Below are 12,999 nucleotides of genomic sequence, written 5' to 3'. Positions count from 1 at the left end.
TGAGTAAACAGATTTTTTGTGATATTCTTTGCATGTACTGTATTAGAATTCCCATAATGAGGCATTCATGAAAAGTGTAGTTCTCTGTTACGAATCGGGGACCTTTTGCATTAGAGACATGCTTGATAAGCACTACACTATAGAAACTGCTCATTGAAGCATGTACAATGAATGAACAGAATTTTAAGGATATTCCTTTAATGTATTTTAAATCCCATAATGAGGCAACTATTAAAAAATGAAACTATGTTTCTGCCTGGTTTTGAACCAGGGACCTTTCGCGTGTTAGGCGAACGTGATAACCACTACACTACAGAAACCTCTGTTTTTCAAATACCACTGAGTAAACAGATATTTTGTGATATTCTTTGCATGTAATGTATTAGAATTGCCATAATGAGGCAACTATTAAAATCAGAGAACTATGTTTCTGCCTGGTTTTCAACCAGGGACCTTTCGCTTGTTAGGCGAACATGATAACCACTACACTACAGAATCCTCTGTTTTTCAAATACCACTGAGTAAACAGATATTTTGTGATATTCTTTGCATGTAATGTATTAGAATTGCCATAATGAGGCAACTATTAAAATAAGAGAACTATGTTTCTGCCTGGTTTTGAACCAGGGACCTTTCGCGTGTTAGGCGAACGTGATAACCACTACACTACAGAAACCTCTGTTTTTCAAATACCACTGAGTAAACAGATATTTTGTGATATTCTTTGCATGTAATGTATTAGAATTGCCATAATGAGGCAACTATTAAAATCAGAGAAATATGTTTCTGCCTGGTTTTGAACCAGGGACCTTTCGCGTGTTAGGCGAACGTGATAACCACTACACTACAGAAACCTCTGTTTTTCAAATACCACTGAGTAAACAGATATTTTGTGATATTCTTTGCATGTACTGTATTAGAATTCCCATAATGAGGTTGCTATGAAATTAAAAGAACGCTGTCTCTTCCTGGTTTTGAATCAGGGACCTTTCGCGTGTTAGGCGAACATGATAACCACTACACTACAGAAACCTCTGCTTTATGAATAAAGCTGAGTAAACAGATTTTTTGTGATATTCTTTGCATGTACTGTATTAGAATTCCCATAATGAGGCATTCATGAAAAGTGTAGTTCTCTGTTACGAATCGGGGACCTTTTGCATTAGAGACATGCTTGATAAGCACTACACTATAGAAACTGCTCATTGAAGCATGTACAATGAATGAACAGAATTTTAAGGATATTCCTTTAATGTATTTTAAATCCCATAATGAGGCAACTATTAAAAAATGAAACTATGTTTCTGCCTGGTTTTGAACCAGGGACCTTTCGCGTGTTAGGCTGAACGTGATAACCACTACACTACAGAAACCTCTGTTTTTCAAATTACCACTGAGTAAACAGATATTTTGTGATATTCTTTGCATGTAATGTATTAGAATTGCCATAATGAGGCAACTATTAAAATCAGAGAAATATGTTTCTGCCTGGTTTTGAACCAGGGACCTTTCGCGTGTTAGGCGAACGTGATAACCACTACACTACAGAAACCTCTGTTTTTCAAATACCACTGAGTAAACAGATATTTTGTGATATTCTTTGCATGTACTGTATTAGAATTGCCCATAATGAGGCAACTATTAAAATCAGAGAACTATGTTTCTGCCTGGTTTTGAACCAGGGACCTTTCGCGTGTTAGGCGAACGTGATAACCACTACACTACAGAAACCTCTGCTTTTTCAAATACCAAGCTGAGTAAACAGATATTTTGTGATATTCTTTGCATGTAATGTATTAGAATTCCCATAATGAGGCAACTATTAAAATAAGAGAACTATGTTTCTGCCTGGTTTTGAACCAGGGACCTTTCGCGTGTTAGGCGAACGTGATAACCACTACACTACAGAAACCTCTGCTATTCAAATACCACTGAGTAAACAGATATTTTGTGATATTCTTTGCATGTAATGTATTAGAATTCCCATAATGAGGCAACTATTAAAATAGAGAAACTATGTTTCTGCCTGGTTTTGAACCAGGGACCTTTCGCGTGTTAGGCGAACGTGATAACCACTACACTACAGAAACCTCTGTTTTTCAAATACCACTGAGTAAACAGATATTTTGTGATATTCTTTGCATGTACTGTATTAGAATTCCCATAATGAGGTTGCTATGAAATTAAAAGAACGCTGTCTCTTCCTGGTTTTGAATCAGGGACCTTTCGCGTGTTAGGCGAACATGATAACCACTACACTACAGAAACCTCTGCTTTATGAATAAAGCTGAGTAAACAGATTTTTTGTGATATTCTTTGCATGTACTGTATTAGAATTCCCATAATGAGGCATTCATGAAAAGTGGAGTTCTCTGTTACGAATCGGGGACCTTTTGCATTAGAGACATGCTTGATAAGCACTACACTATAGAAACTGCTCATTGAAGCATGTACAATGAATGAACAGAATTTTAAGGATATTCCTTTAATGTATTTTAAATCCCATAATGAGGCAACTATTAAAAAATGAAACTATGTTTCTGCCTGGTTTTGAACCAGGGACCTTTCGCGTGTTAGGCGAACGTGATAACCACTACACTACAGAAACCTCTGTTTTTCAAATTACACTGAGTAAACAGATATTTTGTGATATTCTTTGCATATAATGTATTAGAATTGCCATAATGAGGCAACTATTAAAATCAGAGAAATATGTTTCTGCCTGGTTTTGAACCAGGGACCTTTCGCGTGTTAGGCGAACGTGATAATCACTACACTACAGAAACCTCTGTTTTTCAAATACCACTGAGTAAACAGATATTTTGTGATATTCTTTGCATGTAATGTATTAGAATTCCCATAATGAGGTTACTATTAAATTAAAAGAACTCTGTCTCTGCCTGGTTTTGAACCAGGGACCTTTCGCGTGTTAGGCGAACGTGATAACCACTACACTACAGAAACCTCTGCTTTATGAATAAAGCTGAGTAAACAGATATTTTGTGATATTCTTTGCATGTAATGTATTAGAATTCCCATAATGAGGCATTCATGAAAAGTGGAGTTCTCTGTTACGAATCGGGGACCTTTTGCATTAGAGACATGCTTGATAAGCACTACACTATAGAAACTGCTCATTGAAGCATGTACAATGAATGAACAGAATTTTAAGGATATTCCTTTAATGTATTTTAAATCCCATAATGAGGCAACTATTAAAATCATTAGAACTATGTTTCTGCCTGGTTTTGAACCAGGGACCTTTCGCGTGTTAGGCGAACGTGATAACCACTACACTACAGAAACCTCTGTTTTTCAAATACCACTGAGTAAACAGATATTTTGTGATATTCTTTGCATGTACTGTATTAGAATTCCCATAATGAGGTTGCTATGAAATTAAAAGAACGCTGTCTCTGCCTGGTTTTGAACCAGGGACCTTTCGCGTGTTAGGCGAACATGATAACCACTACACTACAGAAACCTCTGCTTTATGAATAAAGCTGAGTAAACAGATTTTTTGTGATATTCTTTGCATGTACTGTATTAGAATTCCCATAATGAGGCATTCATGAAAAGTGGAGTTCTCTGTTACGAATCGGGGACCTTTTGCATTAGAGACATGCTTGATAAGCACTACACTATAGAAACTGCTCATTGAAGCATGTACAATGAATGAACAGAATTTTAAGGATATTCCTTTAATGTATTTTAAATCCCATAATGAGGCAACTATAAAAAAAATGAAACTATGTTTCTGCCTGGTTTTGAACCAGGGACCTTTCGCGTGTTAGGCGAACGTGATAACCACTACACTACAGAAACCTCTGTTTTTCAAATTACACTGAGTAAACAGATATTTTGTGATATTCTTTGCATATAATGTATTAGAATTGCCATAATGAGGCAACTATTAAAATCAGAGAAATATGTTTCTGCCTGGTTTTGAACCAGGGACCTTTCGCGTGTTAGGCGAACGTGATAACCACTACACTACAGAAACCTCTGTTTTTCAAATACCACTGAGTAAACAGATATTTTGTGATATTCTTTGCATGTAATGTATTAGAATTGCCATAATGAGGCAACTATTAAAATCAGAGAACTATGTTTCTGCCTGGTTTTGAACCAGGGACCTTTCGCGTGTTAGGCGAACGTGATAACCACTACACTACAGAAACCTCTGCTTTATGAATAAAGCTGAGTAAACAGATTTTTTGTGATATTCTTTGCATGTACTGTATTAGAATTCCCATAATGAGGCATTCATGAAAAGTGGAGTTCTCTGTTACGAATCGGGGACCTTTTGCATTAGAGACATGCTTGATAAGCACTACACTATAGAAACTGCTCATTGAAGCATGTACAATGAATGAACAGAATTTTAAGGATATTCCTTTAATGTATTTTAAATCCCATAATGAGGCAACTATTAAAAAATGAAACTATGTTTCTGCCTGGTTTTGAACCAGGGACCTTTCGCGTGTTAGGCGAACGTGATAACCACTACACTACAGAAACCTCTGTTTTTCAAATACCACTGAGTAAACAGATATTTTGTGATATTCTTTGCATATAATGTATTAGAATTGCCATAATGAGGCAACTATTAAAATCAGAGAACTATGTTTCTGCCTGGTTTTGAACCAGGGACCTTTCGCGTGTTAGGCGAACGTGATAACCACTACACTACAGAAACCTCTGTTTTTCAAATACCACTGAGTAAACAGATATTTTGTGATATTCTTTGCATGTAATGTATTAGAATTGCCATAATGAGGCAACTATTAAAATCAGAGAACTATGTTTCTGCCTGGTTTTGAACCAGGGACCTTTCGCGTGTTAGGCGAACGTGATAACCACTACACTACAGAAACCTCTGTATTTCAAATACCACTGAGTAAACAGATATTTTGTGATATTCTTTGCATGTAATGTATTAGAATTGCCATAATGAGGCAACTATTAAAATCAGAGAATATGTTTCTGCCTGGTTTTGAACCAGGGACCTTTCGCGTGTTAGGCGAACGTGATAACCACTACACTACAGAAACCTCTGTTTTTCAAATACCACTGAGTAAACAGATATTTTGTGATATTCTTTGCATGTACTGTATTAGAATTCCCATAATGAGGTTGCTATGAAATTAAAAGAACGCTGTCTCTTCCTGGTTTTGAATCAGGGACCTTTCGCGTGTTAGGCGAACATGATAACCACTACACTACAGAAACCTCTGCTTTATGAATAAAGCTGAGTAAACAGATTTTTTGTGATATTCTTTGCATGTACTGTATTAGAATTCCCATAATGAGGCATTCATGAAAAGTGTAGTTCTCTGTTACGAATCGGGGACCTTTTGCATTAGAGACATGCTTGATAAGCACTACACTATAGAAACTGCTCATTGAAGCATGTACAATGAATGAACAGAATTTTAAGGATATTCCTTTAATGTATTTTAAATCCCATAATGAGGCAACTATTAAAAAATGAAACTATGTTTCTGCCTGGTTTTGAACCAGGGACCTTTCGCGTGTTAGGCGAACGTGATAACCACTACACTACAGAAACCTCTGTTTTTCAAATTCCACTGAGTAAATAGATATTTTGTGATATTCTTTGCATGTAATGTATTAGAATTGCCCATAATGAGGCAACTATTAAAATCAGAGAACTATGTCTCTGCCTGGTTTTGAACCAGGGACCTTTCGCGTGTTAGGCGAACGTGATAACCACTACACTACAGAAACCTCTGCTTTATCAAATAAAGCTGAGTAAACAGATATTTTTGTGATATTCTTTGCATGTACTGTATTAGAATTCCCATAATGAGGCATTCATGAAAAGTGGAGTTCTCTGTTACGAATCGGGGACCTTTTGCATTAGAGACATGCTTGATAAGCACTACACTATAGAAACTGCTCATTGAAGCATGTACAATGAATGAACAGAATTTTAAGGATATTCCTTTAATGTATTTTAAATCCCATAATGAGGCAACTATTAAAACAGAGAACTATGTTTCTGCCTGGTTTTGAACCAGGGACCTTTCGCGTGTTAGGCGAACGTGATAACCACTACACTACAGAAACCTCTGTTTTTCAAATTACACTGAGTAAACAGATATTTTGTGATATTCTTTGCATATAATGTATTAGAATTGCCATAATGAGGCAACTATTAAAATCAGAGAACTATGTTTCTGCCTGGTTTTGAACCAGGGACCTTTCGCGTGTTAGGCGAACGTGATAACCACTACACTACAGAAACCTCTGCTATTCAAATACCACTGAGTAAACAGATATTTTGTGATATTCTTTGCATGTAATGTATTAGAATTGCCATAATGAGGCAACTATTAAAATCAGAGAAATATGTTTCTGCCTGGTTTTGAACCAGGGACCTTTCGCGTGTTAGGCTGAACGTGATAACCACTACACTACAGAAACCTCTGTTTTTCAAATACCACTGAGTAAACAGATATTTTGTGATATTCTTTGCATGTACTGTATTAGAATTCCCATAATGAGGTTGCTATGAAATTAAAAGAACGCTGTCTCTTCCTGGTTTTGAATCAGGGACCTTTCGCGTGTTAGGCGAACATGATAACCACTACACTACAGAAACCTCTGCTTTATGAATAAAGCTGAGTAAACAGATTTTTTGTGATATTCTTTGCATGTACTGTATTAGAATTCCCATAATGAGGCATTCATGAAAAGTGTAGTTCTCTGTTACGAATCGGGGACCTTTTGCATTAGAGACATGCTTGATAAGCACTACACTATAGAAACTGCTCATTGAAGCATGTACAATGAATGAACAGAATTTTAAGGATATTCCTTTAATGTATTTTAAATCCCATAATGAGGCAACTATTAAAAAATGAAACTATGTTTCTGCCTGGTTTTGAACCAGGGACCTTTCGCGTGTTAGGCGAACGTGATAACCACTACACTACAGAAACCTCTGTTTTTCAAATTCCACTGAGTAAACAGATATTTTGTGATATTCTTTGCATATAATGTATTAGAATTGCCATAATGAGGCAACTATTAAAATCAGAGAAATATGTTTCTGCCTGGTTTTGAACCAGGGACCTTTCGCGTGTTAGGCGAACGTGATAACCACTACACTACAGAAACCTCTGTTTTTCAAATACCACTGAGTAAACAGATATTTTGTGATATTCTTTGCATATAATGTATTAGAATTGCCATAATGAGGCAACTATTAAAATCAGAGAACTATGTTTCTGCCTGGTTTTGAACCAGGGACCTTTCGCGTGTTAGGCGAACGTGATAACCACTACACTACAGAAACCTCTGTTTTTCAAATACCACTGAGTAAACAGATATTTTGTGATATTCTTTGCATGTAATGTATTAGAATTCCCATAATGAGGCTACTATTAAAATTAAAGAGAACTCTGTCTCTTCCTGGTTTTGAATCAGGGACCTTTCGCGTGTTAGGCGAACATGATAACCACTACACTACAGAAACCTCTGCTTTCAAATAACAGCTGAGTAAACAGATTTTTTGTGATATTCTTTGCATGTACTGTATTAGAATTCCCATAATGAGGCATTCATGAAAAGTGGAGTTCTCTGTTACGAATCGGGGACCTTTTGCATTAGAGACATGCTTGATAAGCACTACACTATAGAAACTGCTAATTGAAGCATGTACAATGAATGAACAGAATTTTAAGGATATTCCTTTAATGTATTTTAAATCCCATAATGAGGCAACTACCAAAAATGAAACTATGTTTCTGCCTGGTTTTGAACAAGGGACCTTTTGCGTGTTAGGCGAACGTGATAACCACTACACTACAGAAACCTCTGTTTTTCAAATTACACTGAGTAAACAGATATTTTGTGATATTCTTTGCATATAATGTATTAGAATTGCCATAATGAGGCAACTATTAAAATCAGAGAACTATGTTTCTGCCTGGTTTTGAACCAGGGACCTTTCGCGTGTTAGGCGAACGTGATAACCACTACACTACAGAAACCTCTGTTTTTCAAATACCACTGAGTAAACAGATATTTTGTGATATTCTTTGCATGTAATGTATTAGAATTGCCATAATGAGGCAACTATTAAAATAAGAGAACTATGTTTCTGCCTGGTTTTGAACCAGGGACCTTTCGCGTGTTAGGCGAACGTGATAACCACTACACTACAGAAACCTCTGTTTTTCAAATACCACTGAGTAAACAGATATTTTGTGATATTCTTTGCATGTAATGTATTAGAATTGCCATAATGAGGCAACTATTAAAATCAGAGAAATATGTTTCTGCCTGGTTTTGAACCAGGGACCTTTCGCGTGTTAGGCGAACGTGATAACCACTACACTACAGAAACCTCTGTTTTTCAAATACCACTGAGTAAACAGATATTTTGTGATATTCTTTGCATGTACTGTATTAGAATTCCATAATGAGGTTACTATTAAAATAAAAGAACGCTGTCTCTTCCTGGTTTTGAACCAGGGACCTTTCGCGTGTTAGGCGAACATGATAACCACTACACTACAGAAACCTCTGCTTTATGAATAAAGCTGAGTAAACAGATTTTTGTGATATTCTTTGCATGTACTGTATTAGAATTCCCATAATGAGGCATTCATGAAAAGTGTAGTTCTCTGTTACGAATCGGGGACCTTTTGCATTAGAGACATGCTTGATAAGCACTACACTATAGAAACTGCTCATTGAAGCATGTACAATGAATGAACAGAATTTTAAGGATATTCCTTTAATGTATTTTAAATCCCATAATGAGGCAACTATTAAAAAATGAAACTATGTTTCTGCCTGGTTTTGAACCAGGGACCTTTCGCGTGTTAGGCGAACGTGATAACCACTACACTACAGAAACCTCTGCTATTCAAATACCACTGAGTAAACAGATATTTTGTGATATTCTTTGCATATAATGTATTAGAATTGCCATAATGAGGCAACTATTAAAATAAGAGAACTATGTTTCTGCCTGGTTTTGAACCAGGGACCTTTCGCGTGTTAGGCGAACGTGATAACCACTACACTACAGAAACCTCTGCTATTCAAATACCACTGAGTAAACAGATATTTTGTGATATTCTTTGCATGTAATGTATTAGAATTGCCATAATGAGGCAACTATTAAAATCAGAGAAATATGTTTCTGCCTGGTTTTGAACCAGGGACCTTTCGCGTGTTAGGCAAACGTGATAACCACTACACTACAGAAACCTCTGTTTTTCAAATACCACTGAGTAAATAGATATTTTGTGATATTCTTTGCATGTACTGTATTAGAATTCCCATAATGAGGTTGCTATGAAATTAAAAGAACGCTGTCTCTGCCTGGTTTTGAATCAGGGACCTTTCGCGTGTTAGGCGAACATGATAACCACTACACTACAGAAACCTCTGCTTTATGAATAAAGCTGAGTAAACAGATTTTTTGTGATATTCTTTGCATGTACTGTATTAGAATTCCCATAATGAGGCATTCATGAAAAGTGTAGTTCTCTGTTACGAATCGGGGACCTTTTGCATTAGAGACATGCTTGATAAGCACTACACTATAGAAACTGCTCATTGAAGCATGTACAATGAATGAACAGAATTTTAAGGATATTCCTTTAATGTATTTTAAATCCCATAATGAGGCAACTATTAAAAAATGAAACTATGTTTCTGCCTGGTTTTGAACCAGGGACCTTTCGCGTGTTAGGCGAACGTGATAACCACTACACTACAGAAACCTCTGTTTTTCAAATTACACTGAGTAAACAGATATTTTGTGATATTCTTTGCATATAATGTATTAGAATTGCCATAATGAGGCAACTATTAAAATCAGAGAAATATGTTTCTGCCTGGTTTTGAACCAGGGACCTTTCGCGTGTTAGGCGAACGTGATAACCACTACACTACAGAAACCTCTGTTTTTCAAATACCACTGAGTAAACAGATATTTTGTGATATTCTTTGCATGTAATGTATTAGAATTGCCATAATGAGGCAACTATTAAAATAAGAGAACTATGTTTCTGCCTGGTTTTGAACCAGGGACCTTTCGCGTGTTAGGCGAACGTGATAACCACTACACTACAGAAACCTCTGCTTTTTCAAATACCACTGAGTAAACAGATATTTTGTGATATTCTTTGCATGTAATGTATTAGAATTGCCATAATGAGGCAACTATTAAAATCAGAGAACTATGTTTCTGCCTGGTTTTGAACCAGGGACCTTTCGCGTGTTAGGCGAACGTGATAACCACTACACTACAGAAACCTCTGTTTTTCAAATACCACTGAGTAAACAGATATTTTGTGATATTCTTTGCATGTACTGTATTAGAATTCCCATAATGAGGTTACTATGAAATTAAAAGAACGCTGTCTCTTCCTGGTTTTGAACCAGGGACCTTTCGCGTGTTAGGCGAACATGATAACCACTACACTACAGAAACCTCTGCTTTATGAATAAAGCTGAGTAAACAGATTTTTTGTGATATTCTTTGCATGTACTGTATTAGAATTCCCATAATGAGGCATTCATGAAAAGTGTAGTTCTCTGTTACGAATCGGGGACCTTTTGCATTAGAGACATGCTTGATAAGCACTACACTATAGAAACTGCTCATTGAAGCATGTACAATGAATGAACAGAATTTTAAGGATATTCCTTTAATGTATTTTAAATCCCATAATGAGGCAACTATTAAAAAATGAAACTATGTTTCTGCCTGGTTTTGAACCAGGGACCTTTCGCGTGTTAGGCTGAACGTGATAACCACTACACTACAGAAACCTCTGTTTTTCAAATTACACTGAGTAAACAGATATTTTGTGATATTCTTTGCATATAATGTATTAGAATTGCCATAATGAGGCAACTATTAAAATCAGAGAAATATGTTTCTGCCTGGTTTTGAACCAGGGACCTTTCGCGTGTTAGGCGAACGTGATAACCACTACACTACAGAAACCTCTGTTTTTCAAATACCACTGAGTAAACAGATATTTTGTGATATTCTTTGCATGTAATGTATTAGAATTGCCATAATGAGGCAACTATTAAAATAAGAGAACTATGTTTCTGCCTGGTTTTGAACCAGGGACCTTTCGCGTGTTAGGCGAACGTGATAACCACTACACTACAGAAACCTCTGCTATTCAAATACCACTGAGTAAACAGATATTTTGTGATATTCTTTGCATGTAATGTATTAGAATTGCCATAATGAGGCAACTATTAAAATCAGAGAAATATGTTTCTGCCTGGTTTTGAACCAGGGACCTTTCGCGTGTTAGGCGAACGTGATAACCACTACACTACAGAAACCTCTGTTTTTCAAATACCACTGAGTAAACAGATATTTTGTGATATTCTTTGCATGTACTGTATTAGAATTCCCATAATGAGGTTGCTATGAAATTAAAAGAACGCTGTCTCTTCCTGGTTTTGAATCAGGGACCTTTCGCGTGTTAGGCGAACATGATAACCACTACACTACAGAAACCTCTGCTTTATGAATAAAGCTGAGTAAACAGATTTTTGTGATATTCTTTGCATGTACTGTATTAGAATTCCCATAATGAGGCATTCATGAAAAGTGTAGTTCTCTGTTACGAATCGGGGACCTTTTGCATTAGAGACATGCTTGATAAGCACTACACTATAGAAACTGCTCATTGAAGCATGTACAATGAATGAACAAAATTTTAAGGATATTCCTTTAATGTATTTTAAATCCCATAATGAGGCAACTATTAAAAAATGAAACTATGTTTCTGCCTGGTTTTGAACCAGGGACCTTTCGCGTGTTAGGCTGAACGTGATAACCACTACACTACAGAAACCTCTGCTTTTCAAATGACCACTGAGTAAACAGATATTTTGTGATATTCTTTGCATGTAATGTATTAGAATTGCCATAATGAGGCAACTATTAAAATCAGAGAAACTATGTTTCTGCCTGGTTTTGAACCAGGGACCTTTCGCGTGTTAGGCGAACGTGATAACCACTACACTACAGAAACCTCTGTTTTTCAAATACCACTGAGTAAACAGATATTTTGTGATATTCTTTGCATGTAATGTATTAGAATTCCCATAATGAGGTTACTATGAAATTAAAAGAACGCTGTCTCTTCCTGGTTTTGAACCAGGGACCTTTCGCGTGTTAGGCGAACATGATAACCACTACACTACAGAAACCTCTGCTTTATGAATAAAGCTGAGTAAACAGATTTTTTGTGATATTCTTTGCATGTACTGTATTAGAATTCCCATAATGAGGCATTCATGAAAAGTGTAGTTCTCTGTTACGAATCGGGGACCTTTTGCATTAGAGACATGCTTGATAAGCACTACACTATAGAAACTGCTCATTGAAGCATGTACAATGAATGAACAGAATTTTAAGGATATTCCTTTAATGTATTTTAAATCCCATAATGAGGCAACTATTAAAAAATGAAACTATGTTTCTGCCTGGTTTTGAACCAGGGACCTTTCGCGTGTTAGGCGAACGTGATAACCACTACACTACAGAAACCTCTGTTTTTCAAATACACTGAGTAAACAGATATTTTGTGATATTCTTTGCATGTAATGTATTAGAATTGCCATAATGAGGCAACTATTAAAATCAGAGAAATATGTTTCTGCCTGGTTTTGAACCAGGGACCTTTCGCGTGTTAGGCGAACGTGATAACCACTACACTACAGAAACCTCTGTTTTTCAAATACCACTGAGTAAACAGATATTTTGTGATATTCTTTGCATGTAATGTATTAGAATTGCCATAATGAGGCAACTATTAAAATCAGAGAACTATGTTTCTGCCTGGTTTTGAACCAGGGACCTTTCGCGTGTTAGGCGAACGTGATAACCACTACACTACAGAAACCTCTGCTATTCAAATACCACTGAGTAAACAGATATTTTGTGATATTCTTTGCATGTAATGTATTAGAATTGCC

At 36.2% G+C, this 12,999-nt stretch overlaps 42 non-coding genes across 42 annotated transcripts; all 42 read right to left on the bottom strand.

The window, feature by feature from the left end:
* Window positions 1–247: 247 nt before the first annotated feature.
* On the bottom strand, window positions 248–320 carry trnav-aac. The gene has a single exon. It is a non-coding gene; the product is annotated as a tRNA-Val (tRNA).
* A 283-nt stretch (window positions 321–603) lies between these two features.
* trnav-aac lies at window positions 604–676 on the bottom strand. Its single transcript has one exon. It is a non-coding gene; the product is annotated as a tRNA-Val (tRNA).
* A 105-nt stretch (window positions 677–781) lies between these two features.
* Window positions 782–854, bottom strand: trnav-aac. The gene has a single exon. It is a non-coding gene; the product is annotated as a tRNA-Val (tRNA).
* A 625-nt stretch (window positions 855–1,479) lies between these two features.
* On the bottom strand, window positions 1,480–1,552 carry trnav-aac. The gene has a single exon. It is a non-coding gene; the product is annotated as a tRNA-Val (tRNA).
* A 106-nt stretch (window positions 1,553–1,658) lies between these two features.
* On the bottom strand, window positions 1,659–1,731 carry trnav-aac. Its single transcript has one exon. It is a non-coding gene; the product is annotated as a tRNA-Val (tRNA).
* Window positions 1,732–1,839: 108 nt separating this feature from the next.
* On the bottom strand, window positions 1,840–1,912 carry trnav-aac. Its single transcript has one exon. It is a non-coding gene; the product is annotated as a tRNA-Val (tRNA).
* Window positions 1,913–2,017: 105 nt separating this feature from the next.
* trnav-aac lies at window positions 2,018–2,090 on the bottom strand. The gene has a single exon. It is a non-coding gene; the product is annotated as a tRNA-Val (tRNA).
* A 445-nt stretch (window positions 2,091–2,535) lies between these two features.
* Window positions 2,536–2,608, bottom strand: trnav-aac. Its single transcript has one exon. It is a non-coding gene; the product is annotated as a tRNA-Val (tRNA).
* Window positions 2,609–2,891: 283 nt separating this feature from the next.
* On the bottom strand, window positions 2,892–2,964 carry trnav-aac. The gene has a single exon. It is a non-coding gene; the product is annotated as a tRNA-Val (tRNA).
* A 269-nt stretch (window positions 2,965–3,233) lies between these two features.
* Window positions 3,234–3,306, bottom strand: trnav-aac. The gene has a single exon. It is a non-coding gene; the product is annotated as a tRNA-Val (tRNA).
* Window positions 3,307–3,411: 105 nt separating this feature from the next.
* Window positions 3,412–3,484, bottom strand: trnav-aac. The gene has a single exon. It is a non-coding gene; the product is annotated as a tRNA-Val (tRNA).
* Window positions 3,485–3,752: 268 nt separating this feature from the next.
* On the bottom strand, window positions 3,753–3,825 carry trnav-aac. The gene has a single exon. It is a non-coding gene; the product is annotated as a tRNA-Val (tRNA).
* A 105-nt stretch (window positions 3,826–3,930) lies between these two features.
* trnav-aac lies at window positions 3,931–4,003 on the bottom strand. The gene has a single exon. It is a non-coding gene; the product is annotated as a tRNA-Val (tRNA).
* A 105-nt stretch (window positions 4,004–4,108) lies between these two features.
* On the bottom strand, window positions 4,109–4,181 carry trnav-aac. Its single transcript has one exon. It is a non-coding gene; the product is annotated as a tRNA-Val (tRNA).
* Window positions 4,182–4,448: 267 nt separating this feature from the next.
* Window positions 4,449–4,521, bottom strand: trnav-aac. Its single transcript has one exon. It is a non-coding gene; the product is annotated as a tRNA-Val (tRNA).
* A 105-nt stretch (window positions 4,522–4,626) lies between these two features.
* On the bottom strand, window positions 4,627–4,699 carry trnav-aac. Its single transcript has one exon. It is a non-coding gene; the product is annotated as a tRNA-Val (tRNA).
* Window positions 4,700–4,804: 105 nt separating this feature from the next.
* On the bottom strand, window positions 4,805–4,877 carry trnav-aac. Its single transcript has one exon. It is a non-coding gene; the product is annotated as a tRNA-Val (tRNA).
* Window positions 4,878–4,981: 104 nt separating this feature from the next.
* Window positions 4,982–5,054, bottom strand: trnav-aac. The gene has a single exon. It is a non-coding gene; the product is annotated as a tRNA-Val (tRNA).
* Window positions 5,055–5,499: 445 nt separating this feature from the next.
* Window positions 5,500–5,572, bottom strand: trnav-aac. The gene has a single exon. It is a non-coding gene; the product is annotated as a tRNA-Val (tRNA).
* Window positions 5,573–5,678: 106 nt separating this feature from the next.
* On the bottom strand, window positions 5,679–5,751 carry trnav-aac. Its single transcript has one exon. It is a non-coding gene; the product is annotated as a tRNA-Val (tRNA).
* Window positions 5,752–6,020: 269 nt separating this feature from the next.
* trnav-aac lies at window positions 6,021–6,093 on the bottom strand. The gene has a single exon. It is a non-coding gene; the product is annotated as a tRNA-Val (tRNA).
* Window positions 6,094–6,198: 105 nt separating this feature from the next.
* trnav-aac lies at window positions 6,199–6,271 on the bottom strand. The gene has a single exon. It is a non-coding gene; the product is annotated as a tRNA-Val (tRNA).
* A 624-nt stretch (window positions 6,272–6,895) lies between these two features.
* On the bottom strand, window positions 6,896–6,968 carry trnav-aac. Its single transcript has one exon. It is a non-coding gene; the product is annotated as a tRNA-Val (tRNA).
* Window positions 6,969–7,073: 105 nt separating this feature from the next.
* Window positions 7,074–7,146, bottom strand: trnav-aac. The gene has a single exon. It is a non-coding gene; the product is annotated as a tRNA-Val (tRNA).
* A 105-nt stretch (window positions 7,147–7,251) lies between these two features.
* trnav-aac lies at window positions 7,252–7,324 on the bottom strand. Its single transcript has one exon. It is a non-coding gene; the product is annotated as a tRNA-Val (tRNA).
* Window positions 7,325–7,948: 624 nt separating this feature from the next.
* Window positions 7,949–8,021, bottom strand: trnav-aac. The gene has a single exon. It is a non-coding gene; the product is annotated as a tRNA-Val (tRNA).
* Window positions 8,022–8,126: 105 nt separating this feature from the next.
* On the bottom strand, window positions 8,127–8,199 carry trnav-aac. The gene has a single exon. It is a non-coding gene; the product is annotated as a tRNA-Val (tRNA).
* A 105-nt stretch (window positions 8,200–8,304) lies between these two features.
* Window positions 8,305–8,377, bottom strand: trnav-aac. The gene has a single exon. It is a non-coding gene; the product is annotated as a tRNA-Val (tRNA).
* A 443-nt stretch (window positions 8,378–8,820) lies between these two features.
* On the bottom strand, window positions 8,821–8,893 carry trnav-aac. Its single transcript has one exon. It is a non-coding gene; the product is annotated as a tRNA-Val (tRNA).
* A 105-nt stretch (window positions 8,894–8,998) lies between these two features.
* On the bottom strand, window positions 8,999–9,071 carry trnav-aac. Its single transcript has one exon. It is a non-coding gene; the product is annotated as a tRNA-Val (tRNA).
* A 105-nt stretch (window positions 9,072–9,176) lies between these two features.
* On the bottom strand, window positions 9,177–9,249 carry trnav-aac. Its single transcript has one exon. It is a non-coding gene; the product is annotated as a tRNA-Val (tRNA).
* Window positions 9,250–9,694: 445 nt separating this feature from the next.
* trnav-aac lies at window positions 9,695–9,767 on the bottom strand. Its single transcript has one exon. It is a non-coding gene; the product is annotated as a tRNA-Val (tRNA).
* Window positions 9,768–9,872: 105 nt separating this feature from the next.
* Window positions 9,873–9,945, bottom strand: trnav-aac. Its single transcript has one exon. It is a non-coding gene; the product is annotated as a tRNA-Val (tRNA).
* A 105-nt stretch (window positions 9,946–10,050) lies between these two features.
* trnav-aac lies at window positions 10,051–10,123 on the bottom strand. Its single transcript has one exon. It is a non-coding gene; the product is annotated as a tRNA-Val (tRNA).
* Window positions 10,124–10,229: 106 nt separating this feature from the next.
* On the bottom strand, window positions 10,230–10,302 carry trnav-aac. The gene has a single exon. It is a non-coding gene; the product is annotated as a tRNA-Val (tRNA).
* Window positions 10,303–10,926: 624 nt separating this feature from the next.
* Window positions 10,927–10,999, bottom strand: trnav-aac. Its single transcript has one exon. It is a non-coding gene; the product is annotated as a tRNA-Val (tRNA).
* Window positions 11,000–11,104: 105 nt separating this feature from the next.
* On the bottom strand, window positions 11,105–11,177 carry trnav-aac. Its single transcript has one exon. It is a non-coding gene; the product is annotated as a tRNA-Val (tRNA).
* A 105-nt stretch (window positions 11,178–11,282) lies between these two features.
* trnav-aac lies at window positions 11,283–11,355 on the bottom strand. Its single transcript has one exon. It is a non-coding gene; the product is annotated as a tRNA-Val (tRNA).
* A 625-nt stretch (window positions 11,356–11,980) lies between these two features.
* trnav-aac lies at window positions 11,981–12,053 on the bottom strand. The gene has a single exon. It is a non-coding gene; the product is annotated as a tRNA-Val (tRNA).
* A 445-nt stretch (window positions 12,054–12,498) lies between these two features.
* On the bottom strand, window positions 12,499–12,571 carry trnav-aac. The gene has a single exon. It is a non-coding gene; the product is annotated as a tRNA-Val (tRNA).
* A 104-nt stretch (window positions 12,572–12,675) lies between these two features.
* Window positions 12,676–12,748, bottom strand: trnav-aac. Its single transcript has one exon. It is a non-coding gene; the product is annotated as a tRNA-Val (tRNA).
* Window positions 12,749–12,853: 105 nt separating this feature from the next.
* On the bottom strand, window positions 12,854–12,926 carry trnav-aac. Its single transcript has one exon. It is a non-coding gene; the product is annotated as a tRNA-Val (tRNA).
* Between the last annotated feature and the right edge of the window lie 73 nt (window positions 12,927–12,999).

The sequence above is a fragment of the Coregonus clupeaformis genome, unplaced genomic scaffold (assembly GCF_020615455.1).
Source record: "Coregonus clupeaformis isolate EN_2021a unplaced genomic scaffold, ASM2061545v1 scaf3028, whole genome shotgun sequence".
In the NCBI taxonomy this organism is placed as follows: domain Eukaryota; kingdom Metazoa; phylum Chordata; class Actinopteri; order Salmoniformes; family Salmonidae; genus Coregonus; species Coregonus clupeaformis.
Note: the sequence above shows the minus strand (reverse complement) of the source record. Positions and strands in the feature narration are given on the sequence as shown.